Source organism: Psammomys obesus, unplaced genomic scaffold (assembly GCF_907164565.1).
Source record: "Psammomys obesus unplaced genomic scaffold, mPsaObe1.curated_primary_1811, whole genome shotgun sequence".
Classification (NCBI taxonomy): domain Eukaryota; kingdom Metazoa; phylum Chordata; class Mammalia; order Rodentia; family Muridae; genus Psammomys; species Psammomys obesus.
Genome location: NW_026585687.1, coordinates 248999 through 261378, shown reverse-complemented (window position 1 = coordinate 261378; position 12380 = coordinate 248999). Strand labels below are relative to the sequence as shown.

The 12380-nt window shown below is 37.9% G+C and overlaps 1 pseudogene; it reads right to left on the bottom strand.

Moving 5' to 3' along the window:
- Window positions 1-1065: 1065 nt before the first annotated feature.
- LOC129665409 (endoplasmic reticulum-Golgi intermediate compartment protein 2-like) lies at window positions 1066-10704 on the bottom strand (annotated as a pseudogene).
- Between the last annotated feature and the right edge of the window lie 1676 nt (window positions 10705-12380).

The following is a 12380-nucleotide window of genomic DNA, read 5'->3' as shown; positions in this document are numbered from 1 at the left end:
AAGCGTATAAATTATTTGGAAGATATCTTTTCTCTTTTTGAGGATTTATTCAAGTTAATGAAGAGAATTTTGTTTTAAGATAAGACAAATGTGCCTCAATATTTTGCTATATCCTCCATAAAGTCATTGGGCTATATATTTATCATTTGTTGGCCAGAAAAGCAAATAATATGGAGTGTATGTAGAATTCTTAGTAGGTTAAAAGATTTCCAAATGAAACCTTTCCTTTGCTTTTGTGAATCTCTGGCTTCTTAGAAAGGCATTGATTATTTTGAAATGATACCAAATTGCTGTATTTTAAAGCTTCTAAAGCCTATCTGCTACATGCATCTTCTGTGCTAGTTCCTGAAACTGGCTCCCTAAACATTGTCTGTGTAATTCCTATTATTTACACATGAATATTTTTTGTTTGAGATTTTTTTTCCCCTTTCATTTGCTGAAAACCCATGCATTCATTCATTAACACCTCACATACAAAGGTTACCTATTAATTGATTACTCAGTCAATTAAAAAATGTTTTCATAAGGTTCCAAGGATCAAAATGTCTGGCCTGTATTCTTGAACACAATCCATGTAGTCACTGTAATTTAAAAAAAATGTTTTATACATTTTATTCTGACATCGTCTTTTAAAAACAAAACTATGCATTCATTTGTATTTATCAATGCCCCTTTCTTTAAATATGCTTTTACTTCTATCTTCCAGGCTCTATATTCCATAGAGTCCATTTTCTGTTCAACTGTAAGAGATGCTGTGTTCTCCAGGCACTTTGGCTGGGCTGACTCACTGCTAGCTGCATAATTTCTTTTAGGACTTTTGTAATAGACACAACATATACAGAACTTTAGTTTACTTGTTTTTCCCCCATATCCTTCCTTTTTGAAGAATATTTCCAGCTTCTCATATTTTCTTTAAATATTATCCACAACATTTTATGACTAAGAAGGTATTATGATGTCAGAGGCAAGAAATTTTTTGTTTGTTTGTTTTTGTCTCCACCCAGGAGGTGCTAATGTGTATTATTTTCTAAAAGAGACAAGTGGTGGTTGTCTGCGTGGCCACCATCAAGAGGACAGAGCAGAAGAGCTTATAGGATCAAGTCTGAAATGACACCAAATTATTTCTACTATAATTTTCCAGTTCCATGTAATATGCTTGCTGTTGGAAAGATTCCTCCAACTAATATCACAGAGCCTGACAAAAAGCTGAGTGTCCTCCTCAGTGACTGTCACCATGAAAGAACTCAGTGTTAGTCCCAAAGAGGGAGGAGGAGAAAGACCACCGGCTCAAATCATCATGGCCAAATTAACTAAAACAAGCAATTAATTAAATCAAGCCTTTTTTATTCATGTACATAAACTGCCCTAAGGTGGGGTCCAAGAAGTCAGCATTGGATGTGAGGAAGACTAAGTTTTTATAGCTCAGGAATAGGGTGCTTCCAAATGGGGGATTTGGCAGCCAAATAGGTAGGGTTACATAAGCAGAACAAGTTAGTCATAATGACCTCCTGAAACAAAAACATGACTGCAAGGTGGTCATAATAACAGGTAGTTATAACAAACCTTTTAAAACAAAAGTAGGATTTACAAGATGATTATTAACTTTGTGAAGCAAAGACATGATTGCCATTTCCTGTAACAGGGAGTACAGAACCATTTGTAGTTAAGGTTACAGATGGAGCATAGCCCAATCCTTGAGAAACAGGTTTAATCATAAACAGGAATGAACCTAATTTGGCTTTACTATAAAATGGCTTTAAGCCTAAAACCGAGGCAGGCTAGTTTTTCAATAGTATTTCAGAAATATTCCAGAAACTGAATGGCTGCCTGCAACACGCTTGTTCCTTTTCTGTCACAGGAAATAGATGATGTCTGTTGAATTCTTTTATGTTTGTACTTTTGTTGGCACAACTACAATAAAATATTGCAACATCTGGTTATAAAAAATTGATTTAGCCAATTTTTTTCCAGATTCATCCAAAGGATTACTAATTCCGGGAATAAATTCTCTAAAAGAAAAAAATATATCTATTTTGTGAGACAAGTTGTGAAAAATTATGGTTGACATGTCCTGCCCAATGTGCATGCCCTTGAGGAAGTTGGCTTGACTTGCCCACAGTTATTTGAGATCCCTGCTGCTTTACTGGTATACAGATGACCATGGATTCTGCATGCATCTGGACAAACTGATACATCATTTTCCCTTGGTGGGAGTGCTGTTGATGTGCTTTAAAAAACATTTAGATATCTTATATCCTGATTGCAGCTCCCTCCTCTCCTCCCAGTCCTTCCCCTACAGTTGCATACCCCTCCCCCATTTTCTCCTCTTCTTATCAGAGAAGAGAGAAGTCCCCCCATGGGTATCAACCCTCCCTGGCACATTAATTGCTGCAGAACAAGGTACATCCTCTCCCACTGGGGCCTGACAAGGCAGCCCAGTTAGGGGAATGGAATCCAAAGGGAGGCATCAGAGTCAGAAAGAGGGCCCCCACCAGTTGTTGGGTGACCCACAGAAATACCAAGCTGGACATATACTACATATGTGCAGAGGGTCTAGGACTAGTCCAGCCTTTCTCTTTGGTTGGTGGTTAGTTTCTGCACTTTTAAAAGCATTTTTTGAGTGTCACATCTTGAAAGGAATGCTCTTCTGCAGCCTACTCGGAGACAGCTGCAACATGGTCTGTGATGAAAGGTCAAATACTGCTGATCTCTGAACTAGATCATCTGTAGAGACAACTGGATTTTTATCTGCTAAATCCAATAATCTGCTCCAACACACTGACACTTCATGATGACAGTTATATCTATATTGATTCTCTACTTGGTAGAAAGGTCCTTATCTACTTCATATTCATACTTCAGTCATTTATCCTGATACACTGAGAATTCTATTATTGTTAATAAAGTCATAGTGGTAAATGCTATTGGAGAAATTGTCCCTCTTCTTGCTGACATCTCCATATAGTTATCAGAAACCTTGGCAAAGATATGCAACTCTTCTACCAAACTTTTTTTTTTTTCCAACTCAGTCACCTCATGTTTAGGAAAACCTTCTTCTTCCTTCGTATAGTTATGATTTATTGAGGTGGGAGGGGAGAAACACACCTATGCCATAGATTTAGAGGTCAGAGAACAATCTTCAGGAGTCAGTTCTCTCTTTCCACCATGTAAACCCTGTGTTAATGTTCCATTTGACCACTATGTTTTACAGAAGCCTAGATCATTATGATTGTTTATACCCATGTTTTTTCTTTATTAAATTATGCCTTCAGTTTTTAAAAAAAATATTTTTTTTAAATTAAAATAGCTATTTTCTTTCTTCCATTTCCTTCCTTTAACCCTTCCCATGTGACAACTTTTTTCTCTCTCAAATTTATGGCCTCTTTTTCTTTAATTGTTGTGTCTTAAAACATAATACAAATATATAAAATCAGTCTTCTCAGTGAATATTATGGTACTTATATGTATATGATTTTAGGACTAACCATTTGGTATTTGATAACCAATTGTCGGGGCTCTTTCCTGGAGAAGACAATTTCTCTTGCTCTTGGCATTTCTTAGTTGCCCCTAATTCTTTGTCGTCCTTGTTCAGGTCTTATTTAAGTAATCATGTTGATGAGACTACATGGGTATAGCTTTGCTGATATTTTTAGGAAACACAATATCATAAACCTCCTATTCCTCTGATTTTTATAATCTTTCAGCCCACCCCCCTTTGGTATGATCTTTAAGCCTTAGGCATAGGAGTTGTGTTGTGGGTAGATTTGTTGGGGTTGAGCATCACACAATCACATGTTCTCTGAATTTTGATTAGTTTTTGATTGTCTACAATGGTCTCCTCAGGTAGCAAAGAGATTCTTCCTTGATTAGCAGTGTGATATGTACTTATCTATGGGTATAAGGTTAAATATTTATAATGTAGTTGAGGATTATGCTAGTTTAGTAAAATGGTGGTTGTAGGTTCTCCTCCAAGATCCATAACTTCATTAGCTCCAGATAGTTAGTTTGGTTTCCAGTACCAGGCATAATTTACTTCTTGCTAAGCAGGTCTTAAGTCCAATTAGAGGGTTGTTGGTTACCACCAAGGTATGTGTGCCTCTATTGCATGCTTAGGGTTATTATGCCATGCTGGTAATTGTTGTAGAATCATATCTAGATAGGACTAATAATGCTTCCCTCTCTTTTTAGGTTGCATGGCACCTTCTTTCTGGTACCATAAAAGCCTCCAAGAGGAGGCTTTCAAGTTTGATCTAGTGAGAGAACCAGGCCTGACCCCCAAACCCAAAAGTCACCAGTCCTAGGAACTAGGCCATAGGTCACCAATTCCAGGGAGAAGACAATAAAATTCTCTACCCAAGGAATAGCCTGGAGGCAACCACAAAAATGGGAAAGTATCTTATCTCAGGGTGGGACATCTGTGCTGAGCAGCCCACTGACCTGGTAGGAGAACTTTCATGGCACAGAAACACCTAACATTCCTGAAGTCTATAGATAGCTTGCTCAAGGTTAGTTAGCCACAAGCTTGTTAGTTAGCCGAAAGCTTGTTTGTAACAAGCTTGCCCTTGCTGAATGTCACCTAATTGAGTAACTGCTAAGTTGTAATTTCCCAAACCTCACTGTAACCCAATAAAAACCCTCATCCCTCTGAGCTCGTGGCTCTACACTCCAGAACCTCTGAGTTGGTGACGGTGTGGTCCAGAGCTGGAGCTTATAATAAAACACCCTACTGCGTTTGGATTGAAATTGGTTCCTGGGTGGTCTTTGGGACTTTCAAGACTTGGGCATAACACTAGCTCTGATCTTCTGGGGCATATGTCTGAAGTATGTAGTAGCTTCAGCAATTTAGACTCACTTTCAGTCTCTGGGAGGTAATCAAGAGCAACAACAATAGCCTAAAATGTTTTGGCATAGATCGAACTACTTCAAGCCATAAGAAATATAGTTTTTGTGGAAGGTATATCAAGTATTTTGCATTTTATCATAGAGAATGTCATTGATTGCCCTTGCTTATTGAATGTAACATATTTGTTTCCTTGCAATTCAGTAGGTGGCTATTAAACGTGACTCACTTTGTTAGGCTCTTGTTTGTTTTTCTTTTTCTTTCATGAGTCATCTTCCTCTTCAAATTAGAATATACTTTAAAGTCCTTAGTAAATAGACCCTTCTCTTACTTGGAGACTCTGTTCATCTATTATTTAAAATGAAAACAAACAACATGTATGGAATAATTAACTGATTAATGAATGAAGCAAAAATGTCTCAATGAAATTCTATTTACATTGTGTAAAGTAACAAAAGTGCCCCTGTATATAGTTATTTCTACAATTGCAATTAGTGTCTTTTCAAAAATGAAGTTCAAATTAAAAGCTTAATTTTTCCTTTCATTTGCCAAATATTTATTGACTACTCTTTACCATCCTTTCTATTAGACTCTAGAGCTAAGAGGACATAATCTATGCTTTTAAGGAGTCATGGGTCCAATGTGAAAGACAATTATTTGTAGTTAGTTACAAATAAAGATATATATTTGTAATTAATGCCATAATGGCTGTAAAAGAAGGGTATCAGGTGCTATGAAAGTAGCAGGGATAAAGTAGCTAACTTTGGCTATGACTAAGTACAGGAGTAGTAAGTGAGGTGACTCTGTGTTGGGAAAAATGAAGGAGAGGACTGAAAAATAATGAAAGGTGGGGAATGCTTTGCCAGATATATGACACCCATACTAAATGTCAGGTAGAGACATTTGGAAAGGAAATTCCTGGTAAGGGAAGTCACATAAAAAGATACAAGTCATGGTTCATTGTTTAACTCAGTGACTGCATTGAGCTCATAGACTACATGTTTAATCATAGCCTCCTTCCACATTTCCTTCCACATTTCTACTCACTTGGTAAGGATTGTTGAGTCATAATATGGACATTAAAAACTTGGGGCTAGAAGTACTTGTGTATGTCTGTAATCCCAGTGCTTGAGTGGCTTAAGCAGAAGTACCTTGAGTGAGACTTAGAGGGTACACTGATTTATATTTTTTTCAGAAATGTCTAAGAGTTTTCTTCCACTACCTATTTTTTTTTTCACAAAAATATTTTTGAGTGTATACCTGTAATCCCAGCAATAAGGAAGCTGAGCAGGAGGATTACAAATTTGAAGTCAGTCTGGGCAAAACAGTGAATTCCAGCCCAGCTTAGGCTATATATCAAGACTGTCTTGAAAAACAAACTAATAAACAACCTCCCCCAAACTCCACAAAAAACAATTGCACAAAGTTGAGGATAGAGACACACATCTATATTCTTGTACTTGGGAGGTACTGAGGCAGGATTAGTAACTCTAACTTATCTTTGGCTACATGGCAAGTTCAAAGCCAACCTGCTATGCCTCACAACCTGTCTCAAAAACAATTTTAAAAAAATTGATAATTGCTATTATAACTGTAGTAAGATGAAATCTCATTATAGCTTTGGTTCACTTCTAACCATTCCTGTGTGTTTATTCATCATTTCGGACTCTTCTTCTGACAGTTTGTCCAATATAAATCTCATTGCTTGATTTTTCGTTATTCTTTTTAAAAATAATCTTCGTATGTTCCATGTATTAATTCTCTGTCAATTGTATAGCCAATACAAACCTTCTCCCTTTTGACAGTTGTCTTTCCACAGCAATGATACCTTGTTTTGCTGTGTAGGAACTCTTACGATATCATTTGCCATTTTTTGCTCCGTGTTTTGTGCTTTGGAGTCCCATCCAGGATATTGTTCCATCGCACATGTTAAGATCTTGGCCTTCCATGTTTTCCTCTGGTTGTAAATGTAACTTTTATTTGCCTGTTTTAAATGTCACCTCAGAGACTTAGTGCCTCTGTCTGTTTACATAGGCTAAGTTCTAGAAGCTTCTAGCCTCCATACAATCTAATGTAGGCTTTAAAAAGTTCATCTGTTCTTGTTCTTTCTGAACTCTGTCTGGCTATTTCAACTCAGCCAGATTCCTCTGGCTCAAATTCCTCTCCAAGCTGATTAATTCAATGTGGCTTCTCTCAGCTTCTGACTTTTTGCTCTTCTTAGCCTCAAACTAATGCTAGCAATCTGTTCTAATTTTCTGGCTCCTTCCCATGCTCTGGCTCATCTGTCTGCACCTGTGTTTAGCTTGTCCCTCTTTAACCTGTCTCTGTAAAAGCATCGTGACAAAACTGCTCCCCCCTGTGTGCATGTATCTGTGTGTGCTGCTCCCTTTCGAGTCACCTTTCTTTCATCTCTATTCTCACGAGAGGTGGACATGTTCTATTCTGTCAAATCTTTCTCCGATTTATCACTTTGTCTGCCTTCAATTAGACATCACTTTCAAACACGGCTGCTTCCTTTTACCAGCTAGACTTATCTTCATTGTTTGGGATTAAAGGTGTGTGCTAAGGGCGTGTCTTTATTCTAGCCTGAATAGCCTTGTTGCTTTTATATTTGATAGTTTCATATCTTCCATTAAGATATTCTGTCCATTTGTATTGATTTCAGTATGGAGAGGAGGGGTAGTGTTTCAGTGTATTCTGCATGAATCAATACCATGTTGAAACCTCTGTTATGGATCAGTGGGTTATAAATGCGGAGTTATTTCTAGGCTCGCTATTGCCTGCCATTGGTCTGTGCATCTATTTATACATCAATCGCATGCTTTGGTTACTATCATTTTGAATATACAAAACATGATACTTTGAAACTTTGTTCTTTATTTTCTTAAAGATTACTTTGGCTGTGCTGGAACTTTCTGCTTCTATATGAATTTTAAGATTACCTTTCTAGCTCTATGGACAATACCATTAGTGTTTCGATGGTGGTTGCATTGAATCTGTAAATTGTTTGGAATAGTATGGACATTTTAAAAATAATAATTTATCCAGTTATTGAATATAGAATATTTTTTATTGTTTTGATTTATCTTCATAATACTTCATTAGTAGAGTGTACTACTGTTTTGTTTTTTTTTGAGATGGGGCCTTATTATGGATCTCAGGATCATTTTGAACTTTTGATTTTCCTGGGCTGCACAAGAACATCATGGTGGGGACTGCATGGCAGAAAAAGGTGCTCTTATGGTAGTCAGGAAGCAAAGAAATAGAAAGTCCCAAAACTTCTTCAAGGTATGTAGGCTTAGCTTTCCATCAAATGTACTTTATTTAGGGTTTTTATGCACCTTTATTTCCCTTCCAACCCCCACCCCCGCAACCTTAGGTAGGAGATTAATAGGGAACAGGGCTCTTTTATCTACTTCCTGCTGATCAGGGTCAATGAGTTTTTAGGGGATTGCAGGACTCAGTTGTCAGGATACCAGCAATTTAGTCCAAAGGCCAACATGGAGTAGTAATACAAAGCCAGTGAAAGCCTCAAGACCAAGTAGGATTGCCTGGAGAAGTTCTCTGGAACGTTTCTCTCTACAAAGTCAAGTGTTGAAACACAAAGATAAGTGCAGTGATGATGAGCCAAACAGTGGTGTTGATCCAAAAAGTGCTGTCTCACTCTGATTTTGCCTCTATATATGTCCTCTCCTCAAAGTCCACCCATGGATGTTCTCAGCTGGCCAAAGTCATGCCCCTTGCATATGAGGGATCACAGCAAAACATTCACGTGCCCTCTCACAAACCAAGCTGGGTAAAACATCACATGCCCAGCTTGCAGCAAAACATCACTTGACAAAATTCAGTCTTCAAAGAAACCAGAAATTTCCACTTCAAATATACATCCCCAATGATCTAATATTTCCTACTACATCCTCCTTTTAGAGTATTCTACCATCTTCTGATGGTTCTACACTGAGAATTAAGTCTTTAACTCTTGAGACTTAGGGGCAAAGGTAATTCCAGATTCAAAACTATAGTACTTCATTTCTGGCTCTGAAAAGCTCACATCTATGTCATATTGCAAGGTGCATTTAGTCCATCTCCAATTCTCAGAGTCTTAAAAGTTCTAATAAGGCTCAATGGACTAATTCAAAATCTCATCTGAGACTCTTAGCTGTAAGCCCTTGCAAAAATCAAAAGACAAATTATATTTCAAGAAGCAATAGCACAGAGCAAACATTCCCATTCCAAAACAGAGGTACAGAAACATACAAAATATAGACTGGACCAAACAAAAGCAAAATGTAGCAGGACAAACACTGAATCCTAAGTATATGCTTAACACCTGGCCTATGGCCTAGGTAAGGGTTGGACAGCTCTGTTACAACCTTGCTAGGTATACTTCACATGACAACCTTCTCCAGGCAGTTTCACATGCTTCCTGAAGCCTCCTTCAGACAACTCTCCATGTCCCTGGCATTTCCTTCCTTCTGAGGTCTCTGTTGTTGCTTTGGCTTCACCATCACATCTCCATTTACTACCTTTTCAAGGGGCTGCTTACAGCACCTTTAACCCTACCATATACTACCTGGAGAATCTTCAACCTTTTATTGTTAAGTATGATATTAGTTGTGAGTTTTTCTTATGTGGCCTTTCTTGTGTTGAGTTATATTTCTTGTTTGCTTGATTTCTTGAGTTTTGTTTATTTTTTTTCTCTTGAAAAGGCAATGAATCCTGTCCAATGATTTTTTTTGTACTATTGAAGATCATTAAGTAGCTCTGTGCTCATCATTTTCTTCCTTTATTTTTTCAATGCAGCCAAGAATAGAAAGCTATTCTCACTATAATCATTATTTTTGAAAAGATATTTTAAGCTATCAGATACATAGGCATCCAGATCTTAACTTTTATCAATATTTGATTAAGACAACATTTTGTATATCTCTATTGACTCATCACAGCATGGATGTTCTATTGCCTTCTTTAGCACTGAGATTAAGAAATTCCAGAAAAGCCAGAACCAACTCAGAAAACAGCACCAAAATTAGTAGGAGAGTTCTGAAGCTGGAACTGCAGTCCACAGGGGTAATTTTTCTCTTCGGGGAAACCTCTATTTTTTCTTTAAGGCTTCATTAGACACACACACACACACACACACACACACACACAAGTTCATAAGACATATAAATATGGGTTTCATATATATGAGTTTCCTATGCATATAGTAGATATATATATATAGATTATATATAGTAGGTATATAATTTACTATACATATATATGTATGAAACGCAAGTCCTGAAATCTACAAAACAATGCTTATATAAATCTAAATGACATAAATAAGTAGAGAGAAGTAACATGTATACACGAATTGAAAAGAACAAGCTGTATCAATACTGGTTTGTGCCTTATGAGGAGAGGCTGGCTAGCAGCGCTCTAGGTCTTGTTGCTGAGGCTCCCGCCTCCCTCCCCACCCTATGTGAAGTGCGGTTGTCAGGGCAACCAATGCGGATCACCACAAATTGCTGAGACCTCGCTGTAATGTCTGCTTGTCTGCTCTGCTGCAGTGCTTGCTGCTGTGCTCTGAAGCCTTCAAACAGCACCTCAGGGGCAGCCCTGCAGATCCACCAACTTCCTTTCTTAGTGAAAAATCTAGTAACAATGATGCATGATAGCAGCTGGGGAGTATTGTCCCCTCCCAACAACAGTGTACTTTGAAATATGGCAAGAAACATCTGGCTGAAACATTTGACGTCAATGCCTGCTTGGGAAATTCTCATTAGGTGCTGGTGGCTGTGAAGTGCCCCTGCAGAAAGCAGGGTACACTTCACATGACAACCAGGGGGGAATCTCTGCTCCTGCAGATTCTTCGCCATTGACAATTCAGAAAAATGAGACGTTCTGTCTTTTTAAAGGCATTTTGTTAGGGCTCTCTGTATTTGTCAGTGTGAGGTTCTCTGCATCATCCTGATTACGAGTGTGGAAGGCTCTCTTCATTGTTTGCTTTATTCTTTCAAGATGTGGCCTTCAGGTGCCAGCTGTGGAATACCCTGTCTTGCCTATCTGTCGGCAATGGCATTGTCTTTGTGGATGTTGACACTGAGATTCTCCTGCAAAATTATTAAACTTCTGTAGATGGACTGTGGAAACCACTAGCTTTGGTTTGTTGCTGAAGCCAGATGAGGTCTGTCACAAAGAGTTGGAAGCTGTATTCAATAGAATTGCCCAAAGAATGGGCCTAATTTGCGATGGGAAAAATTTCATGTTAGACTGAGCAGTGAGCAGAATTGGAAAGTGACAGGAACTGGGGTATTCCAGACTGGTTTACCCTGTGTTTGTAGGAGGGCCAGAGTGAGAGATTTCCCAGGCCTTTGTTTGAAGTCTGGCAGACTTCTCCAAGAGATTAAAGAGCTATCAAGATGAGGATGTAAGCATAGGCATTTGAATGGCAGCCTTAATGTCCTAAAGGACACTAGGATAGCACCATGCCTGTATGAAAAGATTCAGGGAAGCCGAGCTAACTAAACTGTGGGAACTGGAGGAAATGTGTGGTAATTCTTATCAGTGTGGAGAAAGATAACAGTGATTCTAAGCAGAATTGTTTAAAGCTCAGGAAAAGCTTGATAGCAATCTCTGTGTAAATCCAAAACAAACAAACAAAACACCTAAGTTTTGGCAGTAGAATACACTTTCAAGAGAGTTCTCACTTGGCAATTTGAGCTGTAGCTTATGTGGTTTTTATTAATGTTTGCAAAAATCTCCATCTCTAAAACAACTGATACTGTAGTAAAAACATTTTTCTTCATATATTAAAAGACAGTTTAAACATACCAAATTGTTTCATAAAAGGAAAAATGTTTCTAGGTCCTGACTTGTTGTTGCTAATTAGAAATTCATTATTATCGGTTTTCTTAAAACTTGGCCTAGTTCAAAAATCCAGACGAGCAACTCAGTTTGAATCATTTAAAAAAAAATGATTTACTTACTTTTATTTCATGTGTTTAAGTTATTGGCTGCATATATGTATGTGTATCATACGTGTGCCTGGTGCCCAGGGAGGTCAGAAGAGGGTATTGGTTACCCTGGGACTAAAGTTACAAGCAGCTGTGAACCACCATGTGGGTGCTGGGAACCCAGTCTGCAAGAGCAACAGGAACTTTTAACCACTGAGCCATCTCTCAGTCTGATTTGTTTGACTCTTTCGTGGCTTGCCAAATTGTTCTTCACATCTGAGTTATGATAATTACAGACCAAAAGACCTCACACAATTCTGTGTGATTACGTATATGAATGCTTGCCACTTAGGCCAAAGTTTGGGTTTTCTGGAAATGATGTCAGACTTTGTAGATGTTTGGATGAAGTGGAACTTGACCTTGAAAAACAACCATTATAATCCTCAATTTTGGACCATGGCTTTAAAGACATTAAGTGGGAGAGTGATATATTGGGCTCCTTCCTTCCTTCCTTCCTTCCTTCCTTCCTTCCTTCCTTCCTTCCTTTCTTTCTTTCTTTCTTTCTTTCTTTCTTTCTTTCTTTCTTTCTTTCTTTCTTT